Source organism: Aethina tumida, chromosome 6, assembly GCF_024364675.1.
Source record: "Aethina tumida isolate Nest 87 chromosome 6, icAetTumi1.1, whole genome shotgun sequence".
Taxonomy (NCBI): domain Eukaryota; kingdom Metazoa; phylum Arthropoda; class Insecta; order Coleoptera; family Nitidulidae; genus Aethina; species Aethina tumida.
In genome coordinates, this window is record NC_065440.1 from 13,039,961 (window position 1) to 13,061,632 (window position 21,672).

The 21,672-nt window shown below is 24.2% G+C and overlaps 1 protein-coding gene across 3 annotated transcripts in view; it reads right to left on the reverse strand.

Annotated features, from left to right (window-relative positions):
• LOC109606190 (alpha-1D adrenergic receptor) overlaps positions 1-21,672 on the reverse strand; it is a 44,046-nt gene that overhangs the window by 13,950 nt on the left and 8,424 nt on the right. For 2 of the 3 annotated variants that reach the window (XM_049968756.1, XM_049968758.1), the window contains exon 2: positions 1,557-1,710. The gene's annotated coding sequence lies outside the window, so the exon portion shown is untranslated. Of the gene's footprint in view, positions 1-1,556; positions 1,711-3,468; positions 3,556-21,672 lie in introns of those variants that run through there. The other variant, XM_049968757.1, reaches the window with a different exon arrangement.

The following is a 21,672-nucleotide window of genomic DNA, read 5'->3' on the forward strand; positions in this document are numbered from 1 at the left end:
CACAGTTATTAAAGAGTTCTGGATTTTTTCTAAAGTAAAGAAATGTATTAAATGTTACATTATTTAAAAATTATTTTAATTAAACATTTGGGAATATCTTAAATTTATTTTTAATCAAAAATCTTCTTGAATGTTGCTGAACTTTGTTATGATTACTATTTATTAAAGTGCATTAATAATTACCTTATATTGTAGCACTTTAATTCACACAGTTATTAAAGAGTTCCGTATTTCTTCTGACGTAAAATATTGTATTAAATGTTAAATTACTTAAAAGTTATTTCAATTAAACATTTGGGAATTTGTTAAAGACATTTTTAATAAAAAATTCTACTTGAATGTTGCTGAACTTTGTCATGATTATTATTTATTAAAGTGCATTAATAAGAGTCGATGTATTATCTTATATTGTGGCACTTTGGTTCACACAGTTATGAAAGAGTTCTGTATGTCTTCTGACGTAAAATATTGTATAAAATGTTAAATTATTTAAAAGTTATTTCAATTAACCATTTGAGAATTTGTTAAAGATATTTTTAATAAAAAATTCTACTTGTATGTTGCTGAACTTTGTTATGATTATTATTTATTAAAGTGTATTAATAAGAGTCGATGTATTATCTTATATTGCGGCACTTTGGTTCACACAGTTATTAAAGAGTTCTGTATTTCTTCTGACGTAAAATATTGTATAAAATGTTAAATTATTTAAAAGTTATTTCAATTAAACATTTGGGAATTTGTTAAAGATATTTTTAATAAAAAATTCCAATTGAATGTTGCTGAACTTTGTCATGATTATTATTTATTAAAGTGCATTAATAAGAGTCGGGGTATTATCTTACATTGTGGCACTTTGGTTCACACAGTTATTAAAGAGTTTTGTATTTCTTCTGACGTAAAATATTGTATTAAATGTTAAATTACTTAAAAGTTATTTCAATTAAACATTTGGGAATTTGTTAAAGATATTTTTAATAAAAAATTCTACTTGTATTTTGCTGAACTTTGACATGATTATTATTTATTAAAGTGCATTAATAAGAGTCGATGTATTATCTTATATTGTGGCACTTTGGTTCACACAGTTATTAAAGAGTTCTGTATTTCTTCTGACGTAAAATATTGTATTAAATGTTAAATTACTTAAAAGTTATTTCAATTAAACATTTGGACATTTCTTAAAGATACTTTTAACAAAAATTCTATTTGAATGTTTCTGAACTTTGTCACCATTATTATTTATTAAAGTGCATTACTAAGAGTCTTATACTGTTGCCCTTTAATTCACACAGCTATCAAAGAGTTCTGTATTTCTTCCGAAGTAAAACAGTGTATTAAATGATAAATTAAGCCTTATTTTAATTACACAATGACCATCAAGTGGATTCCTCGAACTGCCAACTTTGCCTGTGACTCTGACTAACGATTTCAGTCACCAAATCCTCTTTAGCAACCATTCCTTCGTCACACGGAATAATGAAATTGTGAAACACCGTTACCACAAAATTATTATCAACACTAGAAAGGAAACCGAGGTTTTCCTGAATACTTACCGCTGGGTTTTTAGCTTCTGCCTTCCTTAATGTTTTTCTGCTTCATTTTTGCTGTGGTATTAATATATTGGTGTGATTCACTTGTTGGGGCAAAGTATTCACCTAATTTTTGTCTTTTCTGGTTCGGTTGGTTGTTTGGGTTTTTTTTACGGACCTGTAATCAAAATGGATCAGTGGAGTTTTACTCTGATTGTTGTTAATTTATTCTGACTTGAACTAGATCGATAATTAGAAGGAAAAGGTTAACTGGTTTGAAAAAAGGCGATGTGGGTGTAGCAAATGTTCATCAAAATGTTATTAAAACTGTGTTTTTTGTTTAACTGAATTTATTTTACACCTGTTTCATTAATAAATTAATCGATGAAATGAGGATTTGAAAAAAATAAATGGTAAATAATAAAAAGTTGATATTTTTAAAGAAAAACCTACACTTATTTAATATTCCAACATATACAAGGTGTTTCTATAAAATATTCAAGCTTAAAGTAAAGTAAATACAGCCCCTCAAATTAAATTTCAAATATTGTTTTTCCCTCATATTTCCGTGACCTTTGGTCCAATCGTGTTTAAATTTGGTATGTATTATCCTAAAATACATACCTACAATTTAATGTAATAAATATTTTCCATAATTATACAGTAGCGTAGATTCTGGCAGGTCCTCCTCTTTTTATCGCTCTATTTTCTACGCCACTGAATATTTTTTTAAACTATTAAACTTTTAATATTAATTGAAGAATTTAGAAGAAAAAAGGTACTCTTGATGTATATCGATTATCACAGTCGTTTGTGAGATATTTCAATTTTTTTAATAACTTTACCTTTCTTCAAACATTAAAACTTAAATATCTGAAAAACGGTTTTTATAATCAAAAATAATCAAGAGTACTTTTTTCTTCCAAATTGTGCAAAGAGTATGAAAAGCTTGATAGCCTTAAAATACATTCAGTGGCGTAGAAAATAGGGCGAAGAAAAAGGGGGATCCCCCCCAGAATCTACGCCACTGCATCGTTATGGAAAAAGTTTATTATACTGATTTGTGGGTATATATATTAGAATAACACGTACCAAATTTAAGCACGATCGCACCAAAGGTTGATAATATGACAAAATATGAGAAATAAACAATTTTTAAAATTTACATTTAAGGGGGTGTATTTACTTCAGGAGAAAATTTTATTTAGATTTTCTTCATTATTGGACGTGTTCTTCCTGCTTTTATATTTTGAGAACAATTTGTATTAAACATCCACAAATTTATTATACATTTACATAAATTAAAACCAATTGAAACGTAAAAATACTTTTAAAACAATTAAATTTTAACATAGATGAAGCATTTTAACGTGGCTAATTATTTTGAGATAATTTTGTTGTAAACTTCTTGATAGATACATTGAACAGAATTTTAATAATTCATTACTTGTACTTGATAAATACATAAATTAAAATCAATTGAGACATACATAAATACATTTTAAAAACCATAAATTATTAAAAAATTCAAAGCATTTCGAAATAATTTACTTATTTTAAAATATTATACTTTAAAATAGCTCCTTAAACATTAAACAGAATTTTATATTTTTCTTGTAACATTCAATACACGTGACATGAAACTAATTGAAATGTACATAATAATATTTCTGAAACAATTGAATTTTGAATATGATTTGTTAATTTGGGATGATTTTACAAAAAATTCCTTCCAAGATATATTGTAGTAATATTTCTTGTACTAAATAACTTCATAAATTAAAACAAATTGTAATATACGTAAAAATATTCAAAAACGATGCATTTATTAAAAATATTTGACATAAGTGTACTTAATTTAATTAATTTCTCTGATTCTAAGACAGAGTTGCAACATAATGTGTTCTTGTAATAATAAAAAAATTATATAACTTACATAAAAGTACTTTTAAAACAATATAAATAAAAAAAATTAAAACATTTTGACACAAATTTGGTTATTGTTGAGAAATTTCACTGTGAACCATTCTAAGACAGATTATTTATATCTTGGTCTAATAAATCCGTACAAAAAGCAACGATTATAAAAAGTTGTAAACAATTTCTTTGTAAATTTAGTTACATTTAGGTAATTCCACAGTAATCTGTATCAGGAATTGGGAAATAATCATGTGATATGCATCCAAAACATCATCCGATTTATTCACCATCACAATTACGCAAAACAATAACAAAATTATAACAAACAACAATATTACACTCTTCAATGTTTGTCTGCGCCGCCAAAAACAAAATCATCATCATCATCATCATCATCGTGATCATAATAATAAGCAAATGCATCCGCCAAGAGACACACACACAGACAAATAATCAAGCACGAAACGTGTGTGTTAATATTGGATTAGCAATTAAACCGGGCTTATCATTTCTAGAAAAATAAAAAGTAATCAGCGATTGTCAATAACAAAACGGCGTCGAACAGAAACAGAACTGTTGATGGTGTACGTGATCCGTGAAGTGTTTGGGTAATGATAATGGGGAGGTAAAAAAACTGTCTATTGTGACACTTATCGCACTTTTCGGCCGATTCAATGGAATTATCCGCCTACTTTCCTGCAATCAATTAACGGGTTCATTCAAAACAACGAATCGAAAATAAACATGTGCGAAATTTTGTGTTAAAGGTTTTAGATATTTTAAAATAATTTCACTCAATACTAAGTTCATGGTCAATGAGAGAGAATCCCAATAAACAATTTTATTTTTTTTTTTCCTTAAATTCTTTTATATTTTTATATTCACGAACTATTTTTTGAATTTTTCAATTAATTACAATTTTTTGAATGATATAAAACATTTGTTTGAGTTTCTGTTCAAAATGAAATTAGTTTTAAATGTCTAAACTTCTCAATTTTTTTACATTTTGCAAAACTGCTTTGTTTAAGAAGTATTTTTGTATATATTTGAATTAGTTTTAGTTTACACAAATTGTTTAATAGAAAAAGATACAAAATGTTCCACTGAGCTTTTATTCAGTTGGTCTTGGATTGAGTTCAAAGTGAAATTATCTCAAAGAAACTAAATTTTCCTTAACATTCTTTTACATTTTTTATATTCTATTGTTTAAGGAGTATTTTTCGAATATTTCCATTAATTTTAAATTTTAGTGATATACGAAACGTTTGATTGAATTTCTCCTCAATGTATCATAGATTGAATTCAAAATGAAATTATCTTAAAATTTCTCAACTCCTCCTAACATTTTTTACAATTTACAAAAGTATTTTGTTTAAGAAGTATTTTTGTGTGTATTTGAATTAGTTTTAGTTTACACAAATTGTCTGACAGAAGAAGATACATAATGTTCGACTGAGCTTTTATTCAGTTGGTCTTGGATTGAGTTCAAACTGAAATTATCTCAAAGAGGCTAAATTTTTCTTAAAATTCTCTTACATTTTTTTAAATTTCATTGTTTAAGAAGTATTTTTTCAATGCTTCCATTAATTTTAATTTTTAGGGAGATGTGAAACATTTGATTGAATTTCTGCCCAATTTATCTTAGACTTAATTCAAAATGAAATTATCTTAAAATGTCTCAACTCCTCCTAACATTTTTTACAATTTACAAAAGTATTTTGTTTAAAAAGTATTTTTGTGTGTATTTGAATTAGTTTTAATTTACACAAATTGTCTGACAGAAGAAGATACAAAATGTTCGACTGAGCTTTTATTCAGTTGATCTTGTATTGAGTTCAAAGTGAAATTATCTCAAAAAGGCTGAATTTTTCTTAAAATTCTTTTACATTTTTTTAAATTTCATTGTTTAAGAAGTATTTTTTCAGCGCTTCCATTAATTTTAATTTTTAGGGAGATGCGAAACATTTGATTGACTTTCTGCTCAATTTATCATAGATTGAATTCAAAATGAAATTATCTTAAAATGTCTCAAATCCTCCTAACATTTTTTACAATTTACAAAAGTATTTTGTTTAAGAAGTATTTTTGTGTGTATTTGAATTAGTTTTAGTTTACACAAATTGTCTGACAGAAGGAGATACATAATGTTCGACTGAGCTTTTATTCAGTTGGCCTTGGACTGAGTTCAAATTGAAATTATCTCAAAAAGGCTGAATTTTTCTTAAAATTCTTTTACATTTTTTTAAATTTCATTGTTTAAGAAGTATTTTTTCAATGCTTCCATTAATTTTAATTTTTGGGGAGATGCGAAACATTTGATTGACTCTCTGCTCAATTTATCTTAGATTGAATTCAAAATGAAATTATCTTAAAATGTCTGAACTTCTCTCAACACTTTTTACATTTTACAGGACTACTTTGTTTTATTTTTGTGTATATTTGAATTAGTTTTAATTTACACAAATTGTTTAACAGATGAAGATACAAAATGCTCAATTGAGCTTTATTTCAGTTGGTCTTGGATTGAGTGGAAAGTGAAGTTATCTCAAAAAAGTAAGTTTTCTTATTTTTGTTTTTTAAATTAATTTCAATTTTGCTTTAGAAATATGCGAAACATATGATTGAGTTTCTGTTCAATTTAACTCAGATGGAATTGAAATTGAAATTATCTCAAAATGAGTAATCTTCTATTAAAAATTTTTACATTTTCCAAAACCACATTGTTTAAAAAACATTTTTATGTATATTTGAGTTTTAGTTTTGAATGGGTTTTCCCAAAACCAGCAATTAAATATTTAATTGTATTTAAAACTGCATTGTTTAAGAGGCATTTTATTGCCAATTTGGCGACCAATGATAGACACGCGTTAAGTATTACAAAGAAGGTGAACCATAACAAATTTTTACGATTTTACCTAATTAGACTTTAAGTGTGCGTTTCTAATGGAATTTCCACGAATCAGTTTTCAATATTTACAACTACATTAAAATTTTAAAACGCATCAACATATTTTTGGGTATTACACGTTTATTTAAAAACATCCAACCGACAATAATAAAATGGATCACGTTATTGTTTTATCTACGAGGGTATCGCGGGAATAAATTTACAAAAATAGACGCACGTCCTCCGCCATCGCACCGACCAAAGAGAAAATTGAACCTGATTGAAATTCGCAAGGCCGAAAATAAACCATAACTGTTTGTTTTTCATTGGACTGGGTCAATGACACAATGATCGTGGCGTTGCGAAACATAATTAATATTTTCACATACGATACGACAAAACGTACGCATTCGAAATTTCGAAAAGCCGACGCAAATGCACGTCCCGAGATTTATTTTCGATATTTCGTACGTAGTAAACAGATCGCCGACGATCAATGGGGGCGACTCGTGTTCAGCGAAGATTTTATGACATGTTTATTTTCGGTTGGCTGTTTTGAATGGAATTGGGTAATTGATTACGGAAAAGGAGGCGGATTATTCCATTGAATCGGCGGAAAAATGCGATAAGTGTCTTAATAGACTGTTTTTTACCTCACCATTATCATTAACCAAATGGTTTTTGAAGTTTATTTATGTATGATTCAATTGGTTTTAATTTGTGGAATAATTTACTACAAATGGTCCCAAAATAGTTAAAAAGAGAATTTTAAGCAAAATTTAGTCTTTTTGAGATAATTTCACTCAATCCAAGTCCAACTTAATAAAAGCTCAGTCGAACTTTTTGTATCTTCTTCTGTTAAACAATTTGTTAAAACTAAAACTAATTCAAATATACACAAAAATACTTTTTAAACAAAATACTTTTGTAAACTGTAAAAAATGTTAGGAGGAATTTAGACATTTTAAGATAATTTCAATTTGAATTCAGTCTAAGATAAATTGGGCAGAAATTCAATCAAATGTTTCACATCTCCCTAAAAATTAAAATTAATGGAAGCATTGAAAAAATACTTCTTAAACAATGAAATTTAAAAAAATGTAAGAGAATTTTAAGAAAAATTTAGCCTCTTTGAGATAATTTCACTTTGAACTCAATCCAAGACCAACTGAATAAAAGCTCAGTCGAACATTATGTATCTTCTTCTGTCAGACAATTTGTGTAAACTAAAACTAATTCAAATACACACAAAAATACTTCTTAAACAAAATACTTTAGTAAATTGTAAAAAATGTTAGGAGGAGTTGAGAAATTTTAAGATAATTTCATTTTGAATTCAATCTATGATAAATTGAGGAGAAATTCAATCAAACGTTTCGTATATCACTAAAATTTAAAATTAATGGAAATATTCGAAAAATACTCCTTAAACAATAGAATATAAAAAATGTAAAAGAATGTTAAGGAAAATTTAGTTTCTTTGAGATAATTTCACTTTGAACTCAATCCAAGACCAACTGAATAAAAGCTCAGTCGAACATTTTGTATCTTTTTCTATTAAACAATTTGTGTAAACTAAAACTAATTCAAATATACACAAAAATACTTCTTAAACAAAGCAGTTTTGCAAAATGTAAAAAATGTTAGAAGTGTAGCCATTTTAAAATAATTTCAATTTGAATTCAATCTAAGATAAATTAAAGAGAAACCGATTAAAAAATTACAAAATAATTCCTAATAATTGAAATCATTACAAACATACAAAAATATACTTTTTAAATAAAATAATTATAAAAAATATAATAGAATTTAACTAAAATTTATTTGTTTTTAGGTAATTTCATTTTGATATGTTGCTTCTTCTGCCAAACATTTTATGAAAATTAAAACTAGTTCAAACACACATAAAAATATTTCTTAAAAAACGTAGTTTTGTAACATGTCCAAACTTTTGATGTACATCCTGTTCAATTAAAGTTAACGAGTTTAAAGGGAAATTGTCAGTTTTATAGATTAAAACGTAAAGTTATGTTATGTAATTCTGTCTAGCTTTTTTTATATTGTTAAATTTTTGCTTTCTAAAGTAAATTTATTTTGAGGTATTTTTATAATAATAACTGTCTAATTAATTTTATTATTACAAGAGGAGTTTAAGGGGAAAATAGTTAATTTTTTGTTAAAAATATCTTCAATTTTCTAAAAAAACTTTGTTTAAAACACAATCTGATTATTTTTTATTTCGATTGTGATTGAGATTCTATCCAAATTAACCTCGAATGATCTCTAAAGAAAATACATAAAACTTTCCATTGAAACTCTGTGATCAATCCACATCAGAAAGAGTTTAAATTGAAACTGCGTTAAAATAAATAGCATTTATTTTTTTATCTGCTTCATTTTACAGGCTAGTTTTCTGTATATTTTAATTGGTTTTAATTTAAACGACTTGTTCTATATACACATACAAACACAAAAAAAAATTGAATTGCTTCAATTCCAATTAAAAACGTCGATTGATTGAATCGATAATTCGACCATCGTAAACGTTTCAATTTATTCGTGCCGCAATCGTTGTGTCACTGTTGATTCGACCTAGACTCTCGTCACTTCGGGAATGTCTAGGTTATGTGTGTTTAATAATCTCGATTGCGATTAAGCTGGAGTGGTCCATTGTTTTATCGATTTAATAAACGAGCCACGAATTATCTCGCTAATGTACACACACTTGTCGAAAGTTTATTTTGGTGCGGTGCTAGGCCGTTGCCAAACTTTAATACTACCAGGTGGCACGGATTAATATACCGAGATGTGAATAAACCAGTTAGCGAGGTTTATTTTTGAGGTCGTGCCTCATTTTTTACACGAATTATGCAATTTATATTGTCCCAAGATCGTGCGACATTTTGCCACACAGAAGCTCCGACGAAACTTTCACTGTCCACCGAAAGAAATTTGTGCCAGGTGTCCGCAAAAATCCCCCGACTTATAAATAATAAATAAACCAGTGATGTAACCCGAAAATGTTTATCATTCTGGTGCGTTCTCTGCCCCGCACATAAATCAAAGTCGTTGTTGTACTAATGACTGGAAAATATGGCTAAACCAGTTCGTTAAAATGTCGGGAGGTCCTAAATTCCGGTGACCAAATCGACACCCACGAGCACAACAAACTTTTACAACAGCCCACCAGGGTCTTAGTCACCGAATTTTAAATTAATGTTTAAACAATTGTGCGAGATTAGGTGGAGAACTTTTGTGACAACGGAAGCTAATTATACACGGCTATAACACATGTTTTCCGACTTTAATTATTGTTTAACCAAGATCCTATATTTAGAGGGAAAACTAATGAGCACTCCCACGTATCCCAGTCCGAGAAAATGTTCCTTCACATCGAAAAATCGATGTGCTAATTGTGAATTAAGCTCAAACTAACTTAAATTGGGAAGGATTTGTTTCAAAAGCTTTTATCAATCTAAATTAATTTAAAAGATAACAAAAATATGTTAAAAACTTTTAGAAAATTTAAAGTTTTTAAACAAAAATTTAACCATTTTAAAATAAATTTTAATTAAAAGCTTTAAATCTTCTTGAATCAAATAGTCTATATCAACCCCAATTAATTAAAAAATTAATAAATATACGTTGGAAATAATGTACTTTTAGAAAATTTTAAGATTTTTAACAAAAATTTGAACATTTTAAAACAATTTCCCTTTAAACTTATTCTAACTTAAATTGGGAAGGATTTCTCTCAAAAGCTTTATGACTTTTTTTATTGAATAATTTATATCAACAAAAATTAATTAAAAAAAATATTAAAAAGATGTCAAAAATAATGTACTTTTAGAAAATTTTAAGTTTTTTAACAGAAATTTAACTATTTTAAAACAATTTCCCCTTAAACTCATTCTAACTTAAATTTGGAAAGATTTCTATCAAAAGCTTTAAGACTTCTTTTATGAAACAATTTATTTAACTAAAATTAATTAAAACATTATTAAAAATACGTTGAAAACAATGTACTTTTAATAAATTTAAAAGTTTTTTAACAAAAAATTTAACAATTTTGAAACAATTACCCCTTAAACTCATTCTAACTTAAATTTGGAAAGATTTCTATCAAAAGCTTTAAGACTTCTTTTATGAAACAATCTATTTAACTAAAATTAATTAAAACATTATTAAAAATACGTTGAAAACAATGTACTTTTAATAAATTTAAAGTTTTTTAACAAAAATTGAACTATTTTAAAACAATTTTCCCTTAAACTCATTCTATCTTAAATTGGGAAAGGTTTCTATCAAAAATTTTATGACTTCTTTTATAAAACAATTATTTATCTAAAATTACTTAAAATATTATTAAAAATACGTTAATATCAATGTACTTTTAGAAAATTTAAAATTTTTTAACAATAATTTAACCATTTTAAAACAATTTCCCTTTAAACTCATTCTACCTTAAGATTTCTATCAAAAGCTTTCTGACTTTTTTTGTCAAACAATTAATAACAAATAAAATTAATTAAAAAATTACTAAAAATAATGTACTTTTAGAAAATTTAAAGTTTTTTAACAAAATTTTAACTATTTTAAAACAATTTCCCTTTAAACTCATTCTACCTTAAATTGGGAAAGATTTCTATCAAAAACTTTATGACTTCTTTTATAAAACAATTATTTATCTAAAATTAATTAAAACATTATTAAAAATACGTTAATATCAATGTACTTTTAGAAAATTTAAAATTTTTTAACAAAAATTTAACCATTTTAAAACAATTTCTTTTTAATTTCATTCTAACTTAAATTGGGAAGGATTTCTATCAAAAGCTTTATGACTTCTTTTTTTAAATAATTTATATCAACTAAAATTAATTAAAAAGATATTAAAAATATGTTAAAAACAATGTACTTTCAGAAAATTTGAAGTTTTTTAACAATAATTTAACCATTTTAAAACAATTTCCCTTTAAACTCATTCTACCTTAAATTGGGAAAGATTTCTATCAAAAACTTTATGACCTCTTTTATGAAACAATTTATTTAACTAAAATTAATTAAAACATTATTAAAAATACGTTAAAATCAATGTACTTTTAGAAAATTTAAAGTTTTTTAACAATAATTTAACCATTTTAAAACAATTTCCCTTTAAACTCATTCTACCTTAAGATTTCTATCAAAAGCTTTCTGACTTTTTTTATCAAACAATTTATATCAAATAAAATTAATTAAAAAATTACTAAAAATACGTTAAAAACAATGTACTTTTAGAAAATTTAAAGCTTTTTAACAAAAATTTAACTATTTTAAAAGAATTTCCCCTTAAACTCATTCTAACTTAAATTGGGAAGGATTTCTGTCAAAAGCTTTATGACTTCTTTTATCAAACAATTTATATCAACTAAAATTAATTAAAAAATTATTAAAAATACGTTGAAAACAATGTACTCTTAGAAAATTTAAAGTTTTTTAACAAAAATTTGACAATTTTAAAATTATTTCCATTTAACCTCATTTTAACTTAAATTGGGAAAAATTTCTATCAAAAGCTTTATGATATATTCTTTAATCAAACAATTTATACAACTAAAATTAATTAAAAAATTATTAAAAATACATTGAAACTAAAATTAATTAAAAAATTACTAAAAATACCTTAAAAACAATGTACTTTTAGAAAATTTAAAGTTTTTTAACAAAAATTTTAAAACAATTAATAAAAAAATACTAAAAATATGTCAAAAATTTTATTTATTGTTTGACCAAGATCCTATATTTAGCACTCCCACGTGCCCCAGCCTGAGAAAATGTTGCTCCACACCGAAAAATCGACGTGTTAATTGTAAATGCCGATAAGTGTTAATTTAATTCAATGCTGTGCGTGTGGATTTACACTTTAACGTGATTTTTATGGTAAATATTATTTAATATTCACACGGGGGGACCAAAATAATTATGCGGACTTTAAAATTGAAAATTTCGGACAATGGGTTGGCAGCCATCGAAAACATTTACGTTGATAATAGTCGGGAACTCAAAAATAATTTGACTGGCAAATTACTTGATTTATTTTAAAATTGGTTTGTATTTATTTTCACCCGTGCGTTATTTGTTTGGCTCATCGTTAAACTGGGCACTGACTGGATTTTCCTCAAACATTAAGTTGTCAAAGTGATTTATGTTATTTTCTCGTATTTATATAATGGTTTTAAATATATGTTACATGATAAACTTGAAGGAGGATCATTTTTTATTTCATAAAAAGTATTTATATTTGAATTGTTCAATTTATTTTATTTAAAATGTTGTCTCAGGGTGAAATCAAAATGAAATTATCTAAAAAATGGTTAAATTTGTAATAAAATCTTTCATATTTTTTAAAACTTTATTGTTTCAGAAGCTTTTTTCATGTGTTTCAGTTGACTTCAATTTTAAGTAACTGTTCAATTTGAACCAATTCCAATTGAACAGGAATAATTCTAATCACAAATGTAGATTTAAAAGCTTTAGATCTATGTTTTTAATTAAAAAATAATCGATAATGGTAAATAACCGATAGTCATAAAATGGCTAGACTCATTTCCTGGTAATCTACCTCTTATTATTATGTATGTGCAATGAATCGACTGGAGTATGGTAGGTAAACAAAGTTTACGACCTTGTTTGTGCCTAAAACTTATTTATATTTTTGTTTTCTTTTAGGGAAAACTACAGGTAAAACACAATAACCTTTGTGTGTTTAGGTTCAAATCAAAATGCTGTTTAATATTTATCGGTTGACGTGTTAAATAAATTAGGTTTACATCATTTTTTTGTTGTCGTAAGGAATTTCCAGTTCAATGTCAAGAGTTGACTTAAGTCAAACGATATCGAAATTCTCGTATTAATTTTATCTGTAACGTTTCAATAAATTTAAAAAACACAACGTTCAAGTTCACTTGAAGTAGTACAATGGGGATTTTGATGAATTTCAATTGTTCTTGCACAATCCAGTTTAAAGTTGAAGTTTCACTGAAAAGTCTTCGTGAATTATCAACAAAACAAACAACCAAAACACTATTCATGACCTTTTTTAACTCTTAAAACACATTCTAACTTAAGTTGGACATGACCTGTATCAAAAGCTTTATGACTTATTGTATCAACTATAATTTATTAAAAAATTATTAAAAGTATGTTAAAAACAATGTACTTTGAGAAAATTTAAAATATTTTAACAAAAATTTAACCATTTTAAAACAATTTCCTTTTAAACTCATTCTAACTTTAATTGGAAAAGATTTCTATCAAAAACTTTATCAAATAATTTGTATAAAATAAAATTATTTAAAAAATTTTAAAAATATTTTAAAAACAATGTACTTTTAGAAAATTTTAAGTTTTTTAATAAAAATTTAACAATTTTTAAACAATTTGCTTTTAAACTCATTCTAACTTAAATTGGGGAGGATTTCTATCAAAAGCTTTATCAAACAATTTATATCAACTAAAATTAATTAAATAATTATTAAAAATATGTTGAAAACAAAGTACTTTTAGAAAATTTTAAGATTTTTAACAAAAATTTAACCATTTTAAAACAATTTCCCTTTAGACTCATTCTAACTTAAATTGGGATGGATTTCTATCAAAAGCTTTATCAAATAATTTATATCAACTAAAATTAATTAAAAAATTATAAAAAATAAGTTAAAAACAATGTACTTTTAGAAAATTTAATGTCTTTTAACAAAAATTTAACCATTTTAAAACAATTTCCCTTTAGACTCATTCTAACTTAAATTGGGCAGGATTTCTATCAAAAGCTTTATCAAATAATTTATATCAACTAAAATTAATTAAAAAATTATTAAAAATAAGTTAAAAACAATGTACTTTTAGAAAATTTAATGTCTTTTAACAAAAATTTAACCATTTTAAAACAATTTCCCTTTAAACTTATTCTAACTTTAATTTGGAACGATTTCTATCAAAAGCTTTATCAAATAATTTATATCAAATAAATTTAATTTAAAAAATATTAAAAATTCGTTGAAAACAATGTAATTTTAGAAAATTTTAAGATTTTTAACAAAAATTTAACTATTTTAAAACAATTTCCCTTTAAACTCATTCTAACGTAAATTGGGAAGGATTTCTATCAAAAGCTTTATTAAACAATTTATATCAACTAAAATTAATAAAAAAATTATTAAAAATATGTTGAAAACAATGTACTTTTAGAAAATTTTAAGATTTTTAACGAAAATTTAATCATTTTAAAACAATTTCCCTTTAAACTCATTCTAACTTAAATAAGAAGGATTTTTATCAAAAGCTTTATCAAATAATTTATATCAAGTAAATTTAATTAAAAAAATATTAAAAATACATTGAAAACAATGTGCTTTTAGAAAATTTTAAGATTCTTATCAAAAATTTTACCATTTTAAAACAATTTCCCTTTAGACTCATTCAACTTAAATTGGGAAGGTTTTATATCAAAAGCTTTATCAAATAATTTATATTAACTAAAATTAATTAAAAAATTATTAAAAATAAGTTAAAAACATTGTACATTTAGAAAATTTAATGTTTTTTAACAAAAAATAAACCATTTTAAAACAATTTCCCATTAAACTTATTTTAACTTTAATTGGGAAGGATTTCTATCAAAAGCTTTATCAAACAATTTATATCAACTAAAATTAATTAAAAAATTATTAAAAATATGTTAAAAACAATATACTTTTAGAATATTTAGTTTTTTAACAAAAATTTTACCTTTTTAAAACTATTTTCCTTTTAACTCATTCTAACTTAAATTGAGAAGGATTTCTATTAACGTTATGACTTCTTTTGTCAAATAATTTATATAAATTAAAATTAATTAACAAATTATTAAAAATACATTAAAAACAATGTACTTTAAGAAAATTTAAAGTATTTTATCAAAAATTTAACCATATTAAAGTATGGTTAAATTCATTCTATCTTACATTGGACAGATAGATAGAGATCTACATTTATTCATTTTATCAGTAAAATTAAAGTTCAATTGAATTTGTACAATTAAGATTTTGATGAATTTCAATTATGTTCACACAATTCACTTCAAAATAAAAAAATCTCCAAAAAGTTTTCAAGAATTTTAACAAACAAAATATCAAACAAGGGATTCTGTAAAAAGCTTTTTGTTTTCTTGTATCAAACAATTCATAGAAAGTAAAATTAATTAAAAAAATATTAAAAATACGTCAAAATTTGGACAGAATCAAAGGCTGTTTTCTTGTATCAAACAAATAATTAGAAAAGTAAGTATTTTAACAAAAATTTTACCATTTTAAAATATTCTCACTTAAACTCATTCTATCTAACATTGGACCCAATCACAATCTATATTTATTCATTTTATCAGTAAAATTCAAGTTCAATTGAATTTTAACAATGATGATTTTGATGAACTCCAATTATTTTCACTCAACCCACTTCAAAGTAAAATAAAAATCAATGAAAAGTCTTCAAGAATTCTAACAAAACAAAGTACCAAAACACAATTCACGACCTTCCTTTCAATCGCATGTAAATTTCAAGAGGACACCATTCAAATTTGGCATTTTATTTAAAAATCGACCCAATTTCTTTGTAACACGATCCTCTTGTTACCACTTAAATGGGAATCCGAAAACGAGGATGGTACACAATAAATCAGTCAACGCCACCATCTGTATTTTGGCAACCTCCAAAATTCGAGAACTAGCCACTCCAACCTTCCACAAATAAAAGCCCCTAAATAATTTTTTCTTATTCCGTTTCGACGATCGTGACCCACATAACGTCAATATTTATTTAGTTAATCGTTTTTATGCAAACCTTTAGTCTTATTTGTTTTTGTTGGCGATTATAGCCTCGCTATATTTAGATGGTCAGAAATCTGTGTCTATTCGAAATGTTGTAAAAGTCGCCTTATAAATATTTATTGTTTTGAATTTTTGCGAAATAAATAAATAACGGCGGACGTTTAAATTTATACGTCGTCGAACGACACAATTGATTGAATTGAGCACATAATTTCCGAAATCGGATTTCACGTTCAATACGTGTTTAAAACAATATTATGAACGACACGACGTCAGTTTATTTTCGGATCCATTCACTGAACGTATCAAAACATTTCGAACGTACCATTGTGACTATCCTTTATTAACAAATCATTGTCAGTTATGTTTATAAATAGATAGAGTTAAATTGTTGTTTTTGTGGGGTTTTTGGTTTCGATAACGCATTACCATAAATGAATAATTGCGATAAAAATTCATTCATCGAAAATAAGCGTGATGCAATTGTACTTACATTCCGGTAATTCTGATTTTATCTTTGTGTGTTTGTTTGTCGTTATATCATTTTATTTATTTGTATTGTATATTGGAAATATATTCATTGGAAGTTAATCTGACACTGTATAAATAATTAAGTAATTACATTCGGCAGACTCGTTAATTAAAAAAAATGTACATTATTAAAATAAATACAAACATCAATTAATTTAATAATAAACGATTAACTAAACTAATCGTTCAATTTATTTGACGTAAACGTTTGAAATATTTTCCACCACAACTTCACATGTCAATCAAACGTTTTAGGTTTTCTTGTCCCAAACAATTTATATAAGTTAAATCTATTGAAAAATTATTAGAAAATCAATGTACAATTAGAAAAATTAAAGTATTTTAACGAGAATTTAGTCATTTTAAAATAGTATCTCTTTAAATTTGGTCTAACTTAAATTAGAAAGAATCTCCATCAAAAGCTTTAGGTCTTCTTATATCCAACAATTTATGTAAGTAATATCTATTGAAAATTTATTAGAAATAACTCAAAATCAATCTATTTTTAAGAAATGAAAGTATTTTAACAAAATTTTAACAATTTTAAAATAATATTCCTATCTTAAACTGGACAGATTCTTAGTCAAAAGCTTTATTTTATCTCTTACTGAACAATTTATATAAGTAAAATCTTTTGAAAAATTATTAGAAAATCAATGTACATTTAGAAATATTAATGTATTTTAACAAGAATTGAGTCATTTTAAAATAATTTCTCCTTAAACTCAATTTACCTTAAATTAGACAGAATCTCAGTCAAAAGCTTTAGGTCTTCTTATATCCAACAATTTATATAAGTAATATCTATTGAAAAATTATTAGAAATAACTCAAAATCAATCTACATTTGAAAATTGAAAGTATTTTAACAAAATTTTAGTAATTTTAAAATAATATTCCTATCTTAAATTGGATAGATTCTTAGTCAAAAGCTTTATTTGATCACTTACTGAACAATTTATATAAGTAAAATCTTTTGAAAAATTATTAGAAAATTAATGTACATTTAGAAATATTAATGTATTTTAACAAGAATTGAGTCTTTTTAAAATAATTTCCCCTTAAAATCCTTCTACCTTAAATTAGACAGAATATCAATTAAAAGCTTTAGGTCTTCTCATATCCAACTATTTATATATGTAATATCTATTGAAAAATTATTAGAAATAACTCAAAATCAATCTACATTTGAAAATTGAAAGTATTTTAACAAAATTTTAGTAATTTTAAAATAATATTCCTATCTTAAATTGGATAGATTCTTAGTCAAAAGCTTTATTTGATCACTTACTGAACAATTTATATAAGTAAAATCTTTTGAAAAATTATTAGAAAATCAATGTACATTTAGAAATATTAATGTATTTTAACAAGAATTGAGTCTTTTTAAAATAATTTCTCCTTAAACTCCTTCTACCTTAACTTAAGTCAGAATCTCAATTAAAAGCTTTAGGTCTTTTTATATCCAACAATTTATATAAGTAATATCTATTTAAAAATTACTAGAAATAACTCAAAATCAATCTAGTTTAGAAAAATGAAAGTATTTTAACAAAATTTTAATAATTTTAAAATAATATTCCTCTCTTAAATAGGACAGATTCTTAGTCAAAAGCTTTATTTTATCTCTTACTGAACAATTTATATAAGTAAAATCTTTTGAAAAATTATTAGAAAATCAATGTACATTTAGAAATATTAATGTATTTTAACAAGAATTGAGTCATTTTAAAATAATTTCTCCTTAAACTCAATTTACCTTAAATTAGACAGAATCTCAGTCAAAAGCTTTAGGTCTTCTTATATCCAACTATTTATATAAGTAATATCTATTGAAAAATTATTAGAAATAACTCAAAATCAATCTACATTTGAAAAATGGAAGTATTTTAACAAAATTTTAATAATTTTACAATAATATTCCTATCTTAAATTGGATAGATTCTTAGTCAAAAGCTTTATTTGATCACTTACTGAACAATTTATATAAGTAAAATCAATTGAAAAATTATTAGAAAATCAATGTACATTTAGAAATATTAAAGTATTTCAACAAGAATTTAGTCATTTTAAAATAATTTCTCCTTAAACTCATTCTACCTTAAATTAGACAGAATCTCAGTCAAAAGCTTTAGGTCTTCTTATATCCAACAATTTATATAAGTAATATCTATTGAAAAATTATTAGAAATAACTCAAAATTAATCTACATTTGAAAAATGAAAGTATTTTAACAAAATTTTAATAATTTTAAAATAATATTCCTATCTTAAATTGGATAGATTCTCAGTCAAAAGCTTTATTTGATCACTTACTGAACAATTTATATAAGTAAAATCTTTTGAAAAATTATTAGAAAATCAATGTACATTTAGAAATATTAATGTATTTTAACAAGAATTGAGTCTTTTTAAAATAATTTCTCCTTAAACTCCTTTTACCTTAACTTAGTCAGAATCTCAATTAAAAGCTTTAGGTCTTTTTATATCCAACAATTTATATAAGTAATATCTATTTAAAAATTACTAGAAATAACTCAAAATCAATCTAGTTTAGAAAAATGAAAGTATTTTAACAAAATTTTAATAATTTTAAAATAATATTCCTCTCTTAAATAGGACAGATTCTTAGTCAAAAGCTTTATTTTATCTCTTACTGAACAATTTATATAAGTAAAATCTTTTGAAAAATTATTAGAAAATCAATGTACATTTAGAAATATTAAAGTATTTTAACAAGAATTGAGTCATTTTAAAATAATTTCTCCTTAAACTCAATTTACCTTAAATTAGACAGAATCTCAGTCAAAAGCTTTAGGTCTTCTTATATCCAACTATTTATATAAGTAATATCTATTGAAAAATTATTAGAAATAACTCAAAATCAATCTACATTTGAAAAATGGAAGTATTTTAACAAAATTTTAATAATTTTACAATAATATTCCTATCTTAAATTGGATAGATTCTTAGTCAAAAGCTTTATTTGATCACTTACTGAACAATTTATATAAGTAAAATCAATTGAAAAATTATTAGAAAATCAATGTACATTTAGAAATATTAAAGTATTTCAACAAGAATTTAGTCATTTTAAAATAATTTCTCCTTAAACTCATTCTACCTTAAATTAGACAGAATCTCAGTCAAAAGCTTTAGGTCTTCTTATATCCAACAATTTATATAAGTAATATCTATTGAAAAATTATTAGAAATAACTCAAAATTAATCTACATTTGAAAAATGAAAGTATTTTAACAAAATTTTAATAATTTTAAAATAATATTCCTATCTTAAATTGGATAGATTCTCAGTCAAAAGCTTTATTTGATCACTTACTGAACAATTTATATAAGTAAAATCTTTTGAAAAATTATTAGAAAATCAATGTACATTTAGAAATATTAATGTATTTTAACAAGAATTGAGTCTTTTTAAAATAATTTCTCCTTAAACTCCTTTTACCTTAACTTAGTCAGAATCTCAATTAAAAGCTTTAGGTCTTTTTATATCCAACAATTTATATAAGTAATATCTATTTAAAAATTACTAGAAATAACTCAAAATCAATCTAGTTTAGAAAAATGAAAGTATTTTAACAAAATTTTAATAATTTTAAAATAATATTCCTCTCTTAAATAGGACAGATTCTTAGTCAAAAGCTTTATTTTATCTCTTACTGAACAATTTATATAAGTAAAATCTTTTGAAAAATTATTAGAAAATCAATGTACATTTAGAAATATTAAAGTATTTTAACAAGAATTGAGTCATTTTAAAATAATTTCTCCTTAAACTCAATTTACCTTAAATTAGACAGAATCTCAGTCAAAAGCTTTAGGTCTTCTTATATCCAACTATTTATATAAGTAATATCTATTGAAAAATTATTAGAAATAACTCAAAATCAATCTACTTTTAGAAAAATGAAAGTATTTTAAAATTTTAATAATTTTAAAAAAATATTCATGTCTTAAATTGGTCAGATTCTTAGTCAAAAGCTTTATTTTATCACTTACTAAACAATTTATATAAGTAAAATCTATTGAAAAACTATTAGAAAATCAATGTACATTTAGTAAAAATTACAATATTTTAATAAGAATTTGGTCATTTTAAAATAATTTCTCCTAAAACTCGTTCTGCCTTAAATTAGAATCTCAATCAAAAGCTTTAGGTCTTCTTTTATCCGACAATTTACATAAGTGGTATCTATTGAAAAAATATTAGAAATAACTCAAAATCAATATAGTTTTGAAAAATGAAAGTATTTTAACAAAATTTTGATAATTTTAAATAATATTCCTATTTTAAATTGGACAGATTCTTAGTCAAAAGCTTTATTTTATCTCATTCTAAACAATTTATATAAGTAAAATCTATTGAAAAATTATTATAAAATCAATGTACATTTAGAAATATTTTATATAGTAGTATAGTATTATTTTATAGTATTTTAACAAGAATTTTGTCTTTTTAAAAGAATTTCTCCTTAAACTCGTTTTACTTTAAATTAGAGAGAATCTCAATCAAAAGCTTTAGGTCTTCTTATACCAAACTATTTATATAAGTAAAATCTATTGAAAAATTATTAAAAATACGTTAAAATCAATGAACTTTTAGAAAATTTGAAGCACCTTAACACAAATTCAGCCATAAAAAAGTTTTCAGCTAATTAACTCAAAACAAGGAAACGTGAACACAGCTAAAAAGCGACAACAGACGACAACAACATCCTTGGATCGGATATTCGTTTTGTGCGAATCGAATTTATTGCACGTCGACAGCTTATAGGAAATAATAAGTAATAATAGCGTTGGTATTTAAACGTTCGATTTTTTTCTTAAGGAATTCAACGACAAAGTGGAAATAGGCTTAACCATATTTAGAAAGTGCATTATTTCCAACCTGCGTCACGCGAACAGTTGTTTTATGACGGATTTTCAAATGTCAACT